We start from the raw sequence: 13,195 nt of genomic DNA, 5'->3' as shown, positions 1-13,195 counted from the left end.
TGGTGTGTCATATATATGGTCAGGTGGTATGATTTCTGGTCCACGGTTACGTTTCCATCACCTCTGTGAGCACAGACAAGAACTTAAGGTAACACTGGATTTTTCAGGTCAAGGTGTTGGAGCATTAGAGAATGAAATCCTCTATCAATCTGTATCCTTTCTACCTATGACTTGTCTTCATCCTTCATCCATCTTAAGTCATTCTGGCAACAGAAATTAGTGGTAGCATTTGGAGTCAGTACAGTATCAGCTATATTTCACTTTAGCTGATACCTTCATTTTGATCAAGAGGCTGAGATTTTGTTATTCTCGTTTAAAGTCTGTAAAATATATGTATTCTATGCATTATACCAACTAGTATTATCTTCTGGCACCACTATATGACAGAAGATGTTACGGGTTCCTAAACATTGTGTAAACTGCTATATGACATGGACTGAAGACAACATCCGAACCATCAAGTGACAAACTGTCTTTGGACTTTTAATCTCCTGTTTTATTTGTACATATTTAAATCTCCCAGGATAACAAATTGAAATGCAAAAAGAAAAAAAGAAAAAAAAAAAAAAAAGTATTTGTAACTTTACAAATCCCTTAAGTCTTGATCCTCTAAAAGTAAGCCTTGCAACTTTATTCTTTCTCTGAGAAGAATTAATCTGAATGAAGATGTCTCAACTAAGTCACATAAGGTTTGGAGTTTGAGATGATTATTTCTTTATAGAAAATAGATTTTCTTATTCAGATCTTGGGCAGTATTCTGTGAAAGAGGTTTTTAGGTAGTCTTTTGACTTTTTTTTTTTTTTTTAATTTTTTTACAGTGTGCAAAGAAACTGAGGCCTGTCATTATTAATAGCTTGTGAAAACTAATGTATCTGGGGTGAAATTCCATAGTGTAGGCAGTGGTATTACAGAAGATAGCACTGAGCCCAAAGCACCATATGTCATGGTCCTGGTTAAGCTGGCTATTTCAGGCTATGCATTGTTTATTTCTGCACCCTTCTGCTACACTTCTTTCTCTCTTATTCTAGCCCTGGTAGTTGTTTGCAAGGGAGATACTGGATATTGGGAATACAGAGAAATTCTTCTGTTTTTGGGCTTTTATGAACGAGTTTTTTAAAATTTCAGCTGTGATAGGTGACAAACTGCACTGTATAAATTGGAATTAATTTTCTCTGATTTTTTTTTCTTAGATTTTTTTATTTTCAGAGGAATTTTCAACCTTGAGATAACTGATGCTACTGCCAAATAACAGTAAAAAGGGCAAAAGTGACAACAGAATGAGTAGAAGAAAGGCAGAGAGAAGTGCCATAAGCTGAAAGAAATTATTTCCTTGAAATAAGTCATTTCTGTTAAGAATCCCTGAAGGACTTGATAGGGATAGGGGAGGAAAGATGACAACATGTCATGTCCTATTTCAGGCTGGCAAGTAGCTCTGTCATGAGGGTAGTGATAAAGCAGGAGGAGGAGAAGAAATCACTCTCTTGTTTTTCACAGATCCATTACATCTTTTGGGTCATTTATTTCATTTCCTTTCGAGAAATGAAAGCAAATATACTCATATTACTGTTTGCTTCTGTTGATATCAGACCCAGACCTGCTAGAAGAATGTGAAAGAACATCTGGAATATCAGAAAAAACTATCTGATCCACTTTTGCTCCAGATCCTGTGCAGATTCCCTTTTAGTATTCCCAGATCCCTTTTAATATATGCATGTTGAAAATTGCTGTAGAAATTTTTAATCTACAGCAGTACTGAGCTCTGTCGATTATTATTATTATTATATGTTATTTATGAATATGAAAAGTGCATAAAGTTTGTCAACAGAGTTAATCAAACATCATGTTAGGCTAGAATTAGCTGTCTAGGAGTAGGTCTCAGATGGAAAAAGCAATAAAATCTTCTGATCAAAATGTGACAGTGGAGCAACTGAAGGAACTGGGGCTGTTTAGTCTGGGGAAAAGGAGGCTGAAGAGAGACCTTATTGCTCTCTTCCAGTATCTGAAAGGTGATGGCAGAGAGAGCGGGGCTGGTCTCTTCTCACTGGTGACAGGTGACGGGACAAGGGAAATGGCCTCAAGTTGTTCCAGGTTAAGGTTAGGTTGGATATAAGGAAAAAACTTCTATACAGAAAGGGTTGCTAAGCACTGGAATAGGCTCCCCATGGAGGTGGCTGAGTCACTGTCCCTGGGTGTGTTTAAAAACCATCTGGGACATGATTGTGCTGGGACATGATTTAGCAGAGGGCTGTTGGGGTAGTATGGTTAGGATGTCGTACATTATACTTGTATTATTTCCACTGTACAGAGGACCAGAACAAATTCCTATGAATTACAAGGTGAATATGAGCCAGCGCTGTGCCATGGCAGCAATGACAACAAACACCATGTGGTTTGTAGCAGTAGGCAGCTGCCAGTCGGCTGTGAGGAGGGGTCCTTCCCTTCTCCCTGGTATTCATGGTACTGGACTGGGAGTACTGTGTCCCTTTTTTCAGTGCTCTGGTATAAGGAAGAAGACATTGGCTAACTGGAGCAATTCTAGTGAAGGAGTGAGAAGATATCAAGAGAGGTATAGGGTGAGGCTGAGGAGACAAGTCAGCCTGTTCTTGTAGACTGGCAGCAATAGGATAAGAAATGATAAGTTGGAACATACAAGAAATTTCAATTAGATAAAATTAGATACAAAAGTCTTTGATTATAGATAGATATACACATATATAGAAAGAGACAGATTTTTTCCTTTATATTTTTCTAACGGTAGACTCACATGATGTGACCCTGAGCAACCTGATCTGAGTAGACTTACACCCTGCACTGGATGACCCAGAGGTCTCTTCCAGGCTGCACTCTTCTATGGTTTGACATGTCACTACCTCTGCCCCTCCACCCTACTTCCTCAGCACTAGACACTCATTCTGATCAAGCTTGTATCCAACAGCCTGTATCACAAGTCATGGCCTTCACTTCTGTGTTGTCCACACAGAGACTTTCCTGACAAGGAGGTTGTGGCAGCAGCCTTTGTGCAAGGAGATGTACTGGAGTTCTACATATTTAATCCTCTAAATAAGAGGGATAAATAGAAGAAAGGAAAGGAGAAAAGGCAATAAAAAGTCACAGGTGATAGAGCATCTGTCCTGATGGAAAAAGAAGTGAAACTGTTTCCTCAGGCACTGTGATTTCTGCATACAATCAAGTCTCTTCCATCCCTGCTACTGACAAGTATCTTTACTATCTCTTTCACTCAACACTGCAGTGCCAGCAGGCTGGGCTGTGCTCCCTTCTGTCTCCTGTTACAAAAAATGCCAGCAAAGTTGTGATTACAAAGCCTAAATTCAGTCTTCTTTTATGGTAGTTGTGCAACAGAAAACACTAAATCTGTTGAAAGGATCTTCCTTACAACCCTATGTGGATCACAGCTCAACACTGTCATCCAAAATACAAACCAGAGAAAACTTACTGTGTATGCACTGTCACTGTTTGCACACAAGCTGAATGTAGCCTTGGGCATTCACCCCATACTGAAGGAAAGTAACTATCTGTGTGTTTGCAGTTGTTGCTTATGGCTTAGTAATAGGCTACAATTAAAGTTAGGGGAAGATAAGGAAAACCAATAGCTCTGAACACTTATGAGACACATACTCCTTCAAGACATGCCTGGATTTTATTACAAATGTTGCTCTCCAGTCAAGCAATGACTTCAGTTCAGCTTCCAAAAAGCTAGTTATCAACTCGGTTTCATTTCTGAGGATAAAAGCTGCCTTCTGATTGAAATCTGAGGAATACATATTTCTTTCAGGCTTTGCTGGCCAAGTGGGATTCCAGAGGTTTCCACAGACTGAAGTAGTCTTGCTTAGCAATTGTCTTCTCATTTCTCAGGATGGACATGTGCTATTTTGAAACATTTCCTTTCAGTCTTCTGAACATCTGTGGTGGCTAAGAAGCCCGGAAAGGAACTACTACCTGATGCAACCGCAGATCACGCTTGGTAGTGCTTCATTTAATTAAGAGATTAAGTATTTGTTGTTTATTAGCATCATGCACCAGTTTACTTCATACTGTTGAAAGCTTATTGTGTGTCTGAAGCTTGGTGATTGATTTTCTGTGTCAAAGGAGGCCTCGGACATTTTTAGGTAAGTGTAGAATGATTCAATGTTATATGCTTAGTTGTTTACTCAATATATATATGTAACTACATAACCGTTTAGCACTTGCCTTCAGCAAAACTATTTATCCCAATGAGAAGCTGCAGTACCGTTCAGAGTCACTGCACCATACCTAGAGGTTTTATGCAAGTTGATACTGTTACAAGAAGTTTCTGCTTCATTCCTTATGGCTTACATATCATACTCAGAAATACAGATTTAAATGAATCAACTTTATGAGAATAATGCCTAAACCAAAAGGAACACAAAGCAGAAGTTTTGTTATCCCAAGGGAAGCCTTCTGACCATCTTTATGGAAGAGAAAAACCAACTTGCTTATCACCTTGCCTAGTTAGCTATATCTTGGACTGTGTTCAACTTGTATTTATTGTAGGACATCAAAAATCGTAGAGCACTGTTATGCTTTCTGGCCCCACGTAGGAAATTTCCTTTTCACAGAACCCAGTTTTCAGTTCTCTTTATTCTGAACAATAAAAAATTGAGGATAATATCAAATCTAAAGTATTAACATTTGTGCCTGCTGCTCTTATTTAGCACTTCTGCTTTTCCATGCTCCCTTGGCATGCTTGTTATTCTTGCATTAATTTCATTCACTCTTCTGTAAGTTAGTAGTAATGTCTTTTTTTATTGACTTTGCTTTATTTTGTTATAAACCTGTGCTTTGGTCATTAATTTCTCTGTTTCTTAATAGCTAATGTATGATTTAATTCATTTAAGGCTCGCCTTACATCTATAAAGATAATTTGTGAGCTCCGGTAGTTAATTAAAGTTTCAGGTCAATCTGTCAGTTTTGCTCATTATCATCAGGTTTACTGATTCTGCTTAGCCTTAAATACGTTGCCAGAGCACTGAGGCTGAAACAGACACATCTTATTACCTCTGTTGGCTCCTATGCAGACAACAGGAGTCAAGAAAAAAGACAATTGTTTGAATTGATGATGTGAAGGAAACAATTTGAGAGAGCTTCCTTGTGACTTTTGTTTTTCTGATTTCTGTGACATGACATGTACTAAAAGCAAGTTCTTTGGATAATGCAGATGGTACAGATGGAGGGATGCAGGCTTTCTGGGTTTCCTATGGTGAGTTTATGGGATTAAGATCAGTTCCTAAATCAGAAAGAGGCAACATGAAGTATTTCCTTCTACAACAAATATGAGAAAATGCTGTCTATGTATACGGTTTCATAAATAAATGCTATCAGCAGGAAAGATATGGGTTCTGTCTATATAGTCTATGAAGTGTTCATCCCATGGATGACATGAGCATCTCTGCTAACAGTATAACTTTGCTGATCAATTTTCTATTGGAGAGATCCCACAGCTTAGGGACTCCAGGTATCCCTGTTGCAGCTGTGTCAACAGAAGCCTGTAGTGCAAGCTCAGGAAACAAATGGCATGTGCAATTTTAGCAACTGCATTTGAATTTGCAGAGTCAACTACTTGAACAAACTTCCTTGCAAGAAATATCTCCTGAGTTAGTGTCTGCTCTGAAGAAGCACGTAGTTGGTTTCCAAAAAAGTGTCAAACACATTTTCTGTTGCCTGGAGATCTTTGTTGTAGGAATCACATGTCACATCTTCATTTGTGAAGAAACTTGTGAGTGCAAACAAATGTAGAGAGTGTGTACTAGAGATTGTGATCATTCTAGGAGAAATAGAAGTCAAGCAGTTAATTAATTACATTATCAGGAAGAGTTTGTATCAGTGACAGAACAGCTCAGTGCTGAAAACGCAGTGTCAGCGAGACCCTGTTTGTGTGATGGAAATTGAGAAGCTGGGTGTGATTAGCTCGGAAGAGATTGCTCTGCATTCTCTTAATTGCTCTCTCTGTGAACTGCAGGTGGATCATATCTGCAGTGGTTTTTGTAACATCATTAAAGTTGCATTCACACAGGGCACTGGCTCTAGTGACGTGACAAATAATATTTGGATTTGAGGATTCTAAACTTGAAAGGAGCTAAGTTGAAGGGAGAAGCACATAGTTCTAGTACTTATTAAAAGTATTTTCTCCAAAAAAACTGCAGGAAGTGGTATAAATTTTCACTCTTTTTTTTTTTTTTTTTTTTTAAACATCAAGTATAGCTACTGCATAGGGAGCTTGCAGCAGCGCCAACAGCATGTGAGCTGTAAGAGCTTTCTGTAGATTGAGAAAGTATTTTATTAGGTAATTAGTTTAAATTTAATCAGTGTTCCTTTCGGGGATATATGAATAAGTGTTTTGAAATATATATGTATAATTATAATGCTTTTTAGCGTCTATATCAATGATGGGGGGACTGAGTGCATCCTCAGCAAGTTTGCTGATGACATCAAGCTGTGTGATGCAGTTCACATAATAGAAGGAAGGGGCACCATCCAAAGGGGACCTGGATGGGACTGAAAAGTGGTCCCACATAACCTAGTGAGGTTTAAAAAAGGAAAATGTAAGGTGCTTTGTTAGGTTAGGGGTAATCCCAGACATGTACAGACTCCTTGGGATCTCCTTGAGAGCAGCTCTGTGAAGAAAGACTTGGGTGTTCTAGTGGATGAAAAGGAAAATTTTTGCTCAAAAGGTGGTGAGGCACTGGCATACGTTGCCCAGAGAAACTGTGGATGTCCTATCCCTGGAGGTATTCAAGATCAGGTTGCATGGGGCCCTGGGAAGCCTGAGCTAGTGAGCCTTGCCTGTGGCATGAGGCTGGAGCTGGGTGACCCCTGAGTTCCCTTGCAACCTAAGCCAATCTAGGATTCTATGATTTTAAAAGCATGAATATAAAATGTGCTTTATAAAACAGAGCTGATTAGGTCCTTTCTGAAGGATAAGTTAAGTATTCGGTCCAGTAACTAGTAAAAGGACCCAGGAGGAAAGAAGGCTGGTGGATAAGAAAGATCCAATTTAACCCCTTCTCAGTATATTAAAAAAATGCAAGTAAAGAGCATCTTACTACAATTTAAAGCAAATGAACAAACAAAACATATTCTCTTGGTATTTATTCTACTATTCTTTCTAGACTTATTTTATTTTATTTTTTGTTTTGTAGAGGTCCTCTCTCCTTTATAGGTAATGTTTAGCAATAGATAATCAATAACTAACAAAGATATAAATAATTTACATCCACTTCTTGGAATAATCTAGTAGATGTGGAAGCCGAATCCTCCTCAACTTATAGAGGAGGAACAGAGTAACATGGATAGAAATCATTGCCAGAGCCAGGTTTCAAACTATCTTTGCTTTTAAGAGAACCCCATGTTCATGTTGCAGACATTTCAGGCAGCTTCTACTGTAAATCTTCCTAACCCTTTTTATGCACATTCTCTGACCTCAGGCTGTTTGAAGCATGGCACACTCAGGTGGTATAAATCCTGGAGACTGTTCTGCCTACGGTAGTGTGATATATGATACAAGGAGATACAAGGTAGTAATAAATTTAGACATCCTCAGAAGGAGTTAATTGATTTGAGTATTTGTGAACCACTCAAATGTGCGAGCACAATGAGCAGCAATACAGTTAGGAGAGCATCTGCTTAAATGCGGCCAGAATTATCTCTGCGTATGTAGCAGTTTACCTCTGATTAAATCCAGTTTCCTGTGAATAGATGGTTTATGTTAGGAAAAAATCAGAGTCAGTTGGGTACCACATGCACCCTGGGTTTCATGGAGCTGTGCTAAAGGGGAGGGATAGCTTTTAATAATTCTCCTAAGATATTTGTGCCTGCTTGAAACAATAAAGCAAACTCTTTGGTTCCAGTTGCACCTTAAGATTTTGATATTCATCTCCAGTCAAAATCAGCCAAAAAGGCAGCAGGTGAACAAGACAGGAGGATCAGGAAAGAAGATTTCTGCTTGAAATTAACTTGGTTGTTTAAAAACCAAGGTCTCCTTTATGGACATTTCTTGTTAATCAGAGAATATATCAAACACGTTTGAGACCTAGCTTCACATAAAGCACAAAGAAAACTTCGACTTTTAGCTGCTGGTGGAAGTTGCCACCTGTGCTCCACTGTTCTGTCTCTCTGCCCTAGGGTTAGGCTGCCCAGCAGGAGCAAGCAGACAAATCAATTGCTCATAGGCATGAACTAAATTGTCTAAAAACACCAGAAGAATTTTGTATTTTGCTTCCTTTTTGCAAACTGGCTCTACAGTTTGCATTTTAGGTAGCACTGCAGTACTGTTAGTGCTGACAATGCTGAGGAAGGTAAAAAGCAGTATTTCAACTGGATAATAGTGATTCAGAAAAATAATATTAATGATGATTTGAAAAAAAACTTTTATGTTTAGTCATAATGAATCTTCCCAGATTAATTCCAGCTGATAGTGGAAAGCAAACAAACAAACTTAAATGAATTCATGGAATCATGGCTTGTGTGGAAGAGCCCTCAGGGATCACTAAGTTCCAGACCCTCTGCCAGAAGATGGGTTGCCAACCACCAGATCAAAAACTAGACTAGGCTGCTTAGGGTCCCATCCAACCTGGACTTGAACACCATGAGGGATGTGGCATCCATGACTTTTCTGGGCAATGTGTTCCAGCACCTCACAACCCTCTCAGTGGAAAGCTTACCCTTGACATCTAACCTAACTCTTCCCTCCTTTAATTTAAAACCATTCCACCTTGTCCTATCACTGTCTATGTGTGTGAAAAGTTGATTTCCCTCAAGTTGTAAACTCCCCTTAAATACTGAAAGGTAGTGAGATCTCCCCGCAGCCTCCTCTTTTCCAAAGTGAAAAGCCTCATCTCTTCAGCCTGTCTTCACAGGAGAGGTGCTACAGACCTCCATCCATCTTCATGTACCTCCTCTGCACTTCTTCCAAATCCACATCTTTCCCATGTTGGGGACCCCAGACCTGAACACAGTACATGGGATGGGGCCTCACGAGGGCAGAGCAGGAGCAGAGGGAGATGACTACCTCCCTTACCTTCTTGGCCATCCATCTTTGGATGCATCCCAGAATTCTATTGGCCATCCAGGCTGCAGACACACACTGCTGGCTCATGTTAAGTTTTTCATCTACCAGGGCAAGTCCTTCTTAGCAAGGCTACTTTCTCCCAGGCTGTATACATACCTGGGATTGCTCTGACCCTTGCACTTTGCTTTGTTGTTCCTTATTAGTTTCACATGGGCTCAGCTTTCAGGCTCATCAAGGTTCCCCTGGATGGCATCCCTTCCTTCAGCTGTATCAACTGCACCACTCATTTCAGTGTCATCAGCAAACCTGTGGAGAGTGCACTTGATCCCATCACCTCTATTTTTGATGCAGATGTTAAAGAGTACTGGTCCGAAGGCAGAATCCTGGGGGACACCACTTGTCACTGGCCTCCACCTGGACATAGAGCATTGGGCATTGGCCTATGCTAAACATGGTGCATCCTGAGAATTACTGCCAGGGTCTATTCTGGAGTACTCAGAATTGCTAGCTGATTCATTATACCCTCACTATGATTAGATGAAAGTTTGGTTATATTTTTATATTTTCTTGGGCTTCATAATCAACCATTTGCTGCTGTTGCACTCATTTGATTAAATGTACATTACTGCAGTGAGAAAAAAATTGGCAATATTAATGGATGACAGAGAAATTCCTTAATTGCTTACTACAGCAAATTTGCAGCTGATAAGGATGTAAATACATAATACATTTTAAATTCGAATCATTTTAATAGTCTAAAGAGGCAATGTATGTGGAAAGTAAAAATGGCTTTTAATAACGTTCAATGCAATAACTTGATCTGTATTTATTTTTCAATTAGACATTTTATTTTACTATTGAATATGTACATAGTAAAGAATTATAACTGAAACCTACTCTACTGCACTGTTAGATACACACTGTACATGCTGTCAAACAAAGAAAGTTTTTAAACCATGACTTATTGTTCTGACATTATCTCCTTGTTTTGTTTTGAATTAGTGACTTACAAAGCAATGTTGATCTTTATTGATAGCTGTGTTCTAGGTCATCCATGCAAGTTAGACCAGGCCTACAAATGTTCTTTGGTATAAGTGCATGCCATCATGTTGACTGAGTTGACCATTCAAACTCTCAATTAAATCAGTGAATACTGAACTGAAACTAGGGGAAAAAAGAAAAAAAAGAAAAAAAAAAGAAAAAAAAAAGAAAAAAAAAGAAAAAAAAAAGCATTTATTCCTTTACAATACAGTAGGAAAAGAATTTTATTTCACCCACTTTTGGAAAAGACAAAAATTGTGCAATTGCACACATTCACACACAAACAAGCACACACGTTGCCATTCCTTAGCTATTTTTTTAGAACCCCATTCCTTTGACCCTTCTCAGACTTATTCCTAGAAAGAAAGGAGGTACATACTGGGGACAAAGAGACTTCCTTCTTCAGAGGCTTTAGTCAATACTTTCAATGCATGTTCTGAAAGTACAAACCATTCCTCTCTCTACACTCGGTAGTTTATGTGCATGTTCATGTCAGAACAGTTGTTTTTTTCAGGTGAATCTTCTTCTGTGTCAGTGGTTTACTAGCTGGTTCGGCCCTGTTCCATGATGAGTGGGGTGGAGGGACTTTGCAAAATCCACGCCTCTGGAAAAGATAAACAGGGGACCCCAAAGTAACTAAAAACAGTGGCAACGATCTGAGGAGAAACAAACTAATTTTACTAAATATGGTATTGGAATGCCATAAGATAGCACACTATAATACAATATTAATAGAAATGAAGCTAATAAAACAAATACAGTGAGAGAATATCTGAAAGCTGTAGGCCTTACAGTAATATTGAAGTGATGCGCACAGTTGGAATGGGCAGCAGTGAGAGGCAAAGGAGAAGAGCGGGAAGAAGAACTGAAGAGCCCAATCAGGTGACCTTGTCAGGGAAAACTGTATTGATACACAAACGCCTGATGATAGGAAGGAAGGGATGGAGGGAGGGAATATCTCTGCCCTTACCTCAGAATAAATTGAAATTCATCACCAGCTTCAATTCCAGAAGCCCCAGAAACAGCCATTTTGTCCAGGAACCTTTTTAGCTTTGGGTTACATCTCTACGTATTTACATTTTCCCTGTTATCTGCTGAGACACACAAATGCTTTTCCTTTGCTCAAGCTCTGACAAGCTGAAGCTGACTGCCAGGAGAGCTGCCTTTGGCTTGGGCATCTGCCAGTGTGGAGGGACACCCGAGAGATGCTGTTGCTGCAGATACAATGGGTTGCAGCCATTTGAACAGCAGTTGCTTTCTGTGGGGGACAGGCCTTACTAAGGAGCACGGGCTGTTGCAGAGCTCTCACAATTCTGTGTCCTTTTTTATAAATTGTAATTGATTGTTCTTGGTGGATTTAAAGATGCCATGTAGCAAAGAAGCTTCTAGGACTATGCTTACAAGCCAGCAATACACAGGGTGTCTCACTGCTCCTTGAAAGATAGACCTCTGAGACTCAAATCGTTACAGTGCTTCCAGAAAACATTTATCCTAGCGTTTAGACATGCTGAGTTTCTGGGGCTTGGTGAAGTGTAAAATGCATTTACACTAAGCTCAGTAATTCCAAGACTATAGACAGATAACATTTATTTTTTTTCCCCCCCAGAAATACACACATTTTATATGGTGCCCTATCCTAAGGCCAGACTTGTTTCTCTTAGATCCAGAACTGACGCATCAGGTACTGCCATACTCTCCATTTTCCTAGTGCTCAGGAAGAAGTCATACCTGAGGGCACATTCAAACATCACAGCACCATTCCCAGAGGTGCAGCTGATGGAAATCTATAAGGAAGACATTAAGGAGCTGTATGTTGATAGATAGATAGATAGATAGATAGATAGATAGATAGATAGATAGATAGATAGATAGATAGATAGATAGATCTAAATGCAAATAGATAGATAGATCTAGATGCTTTGCATAGATGCAAAGCAGTCTGTTTTATGGATAAGCTTGCACTTGAACTCTGTCCCATGCATTGCAGAAAAGCCCACAGTGAAGGACCAGCTCAACAACATTGAAAGGAGTGAGTATGGCCACAGCTATACTCTGTTGGTAAAGAATTAATGATGAGGAAAAATAAATCTGTTGAAGCCCCCATTTACAGATAGTCATGGAACTTTTATTTATTGCACACTTAGCAGCATTTCTAGAAGGTTCAACATGCTAAGCTCTGAATTATTGGAAAAGAAGTTGTAGCCAAGAAAATTCAAAACAAAAAGTTTTTCCAAGGTATTTTGGTAAGTTCCTTTGAAAAATCAAAGGTACACACTTGAAAATCTGTTTTGTACTATGAAGATGGCTGAGTGATCTTATTCTAGTAGAGTGAATTTATGTATTTAAGTTAGAACAATAAAGGATATATGTCTATGCTGGGATCCTAAGTGAGAGTCTGGTGGCACTGACAAATTTTAGTTAATATAATATACTACTCAGCTCTGTTTCTTACAACTTAGGCTCGTTTTTCACTGTAGTAACAATAGCTGTTTCATATCACTGTTTTTCAACATCAATGTGTCTCATGAGAAAAATACATGCTGTTGGGAGCAGTATTGATTTAACGGAGAAATGTTGATTAAAGGACAAGCAATGATTCAAAGTGTTGGCAGTCAGTAGGGCGGTGAGATCCAGTGAGAAGCTTTCTGAGCAAAAATGAGTTGTGAAGGAACACTGAAAAATAATGTAGTTACTTTAAGGTTGGTGAAGTCATAAACAGAATAGAATGTCCTTTAATTTGGAGACTGCAAAACTGTATCAGGCAACAGGACTCAAAGGGCAGTACTCAGAGGAGGCAGTTGAAAGGCAGTGAGTTATCATCGTTCCTGAGGCTGCTTCTCTTGGGCTTGATCTGCAGTCATATGAAAATTTCCATTGACTTCAAAAGATTGCACATCCGACCCTCTTTTAACAAGCTATTGGGCTTTTTCATTCACCATATGGCTCTTTTTAACCACACCACAACTAATAAAGCTCAGAAATTTTATTATAAATTCAACTACAAAATTAGATGCAACCAGCTAAATATTAAGTAGAATGACAATTAACAAAATATTGGTAAATGTAAATCACAAAGAATCATGTAATGCCTTTATATGCTGCTAGGAG

The sequence above is a fragment of the Excalfactoria chinensis genome, chromosome Z, assembly GCF_039878825.1.
Source record: "Excalfactoria chinensis isolate bCotChi1 chromosome Z, bCotChi1.hap2, whole genome shotgun sequence".
In the NCBI taxonomy this organism is placed as follows: domain Eukaryota; kingdom Metazoa; phylum Chordata; class Aves; order Galliformes; family Phasianidae; genus Excalfactoria; species Excalfactoria chinensis.
Note: the sequence above shows the minus strand (reverse complement) of the source record.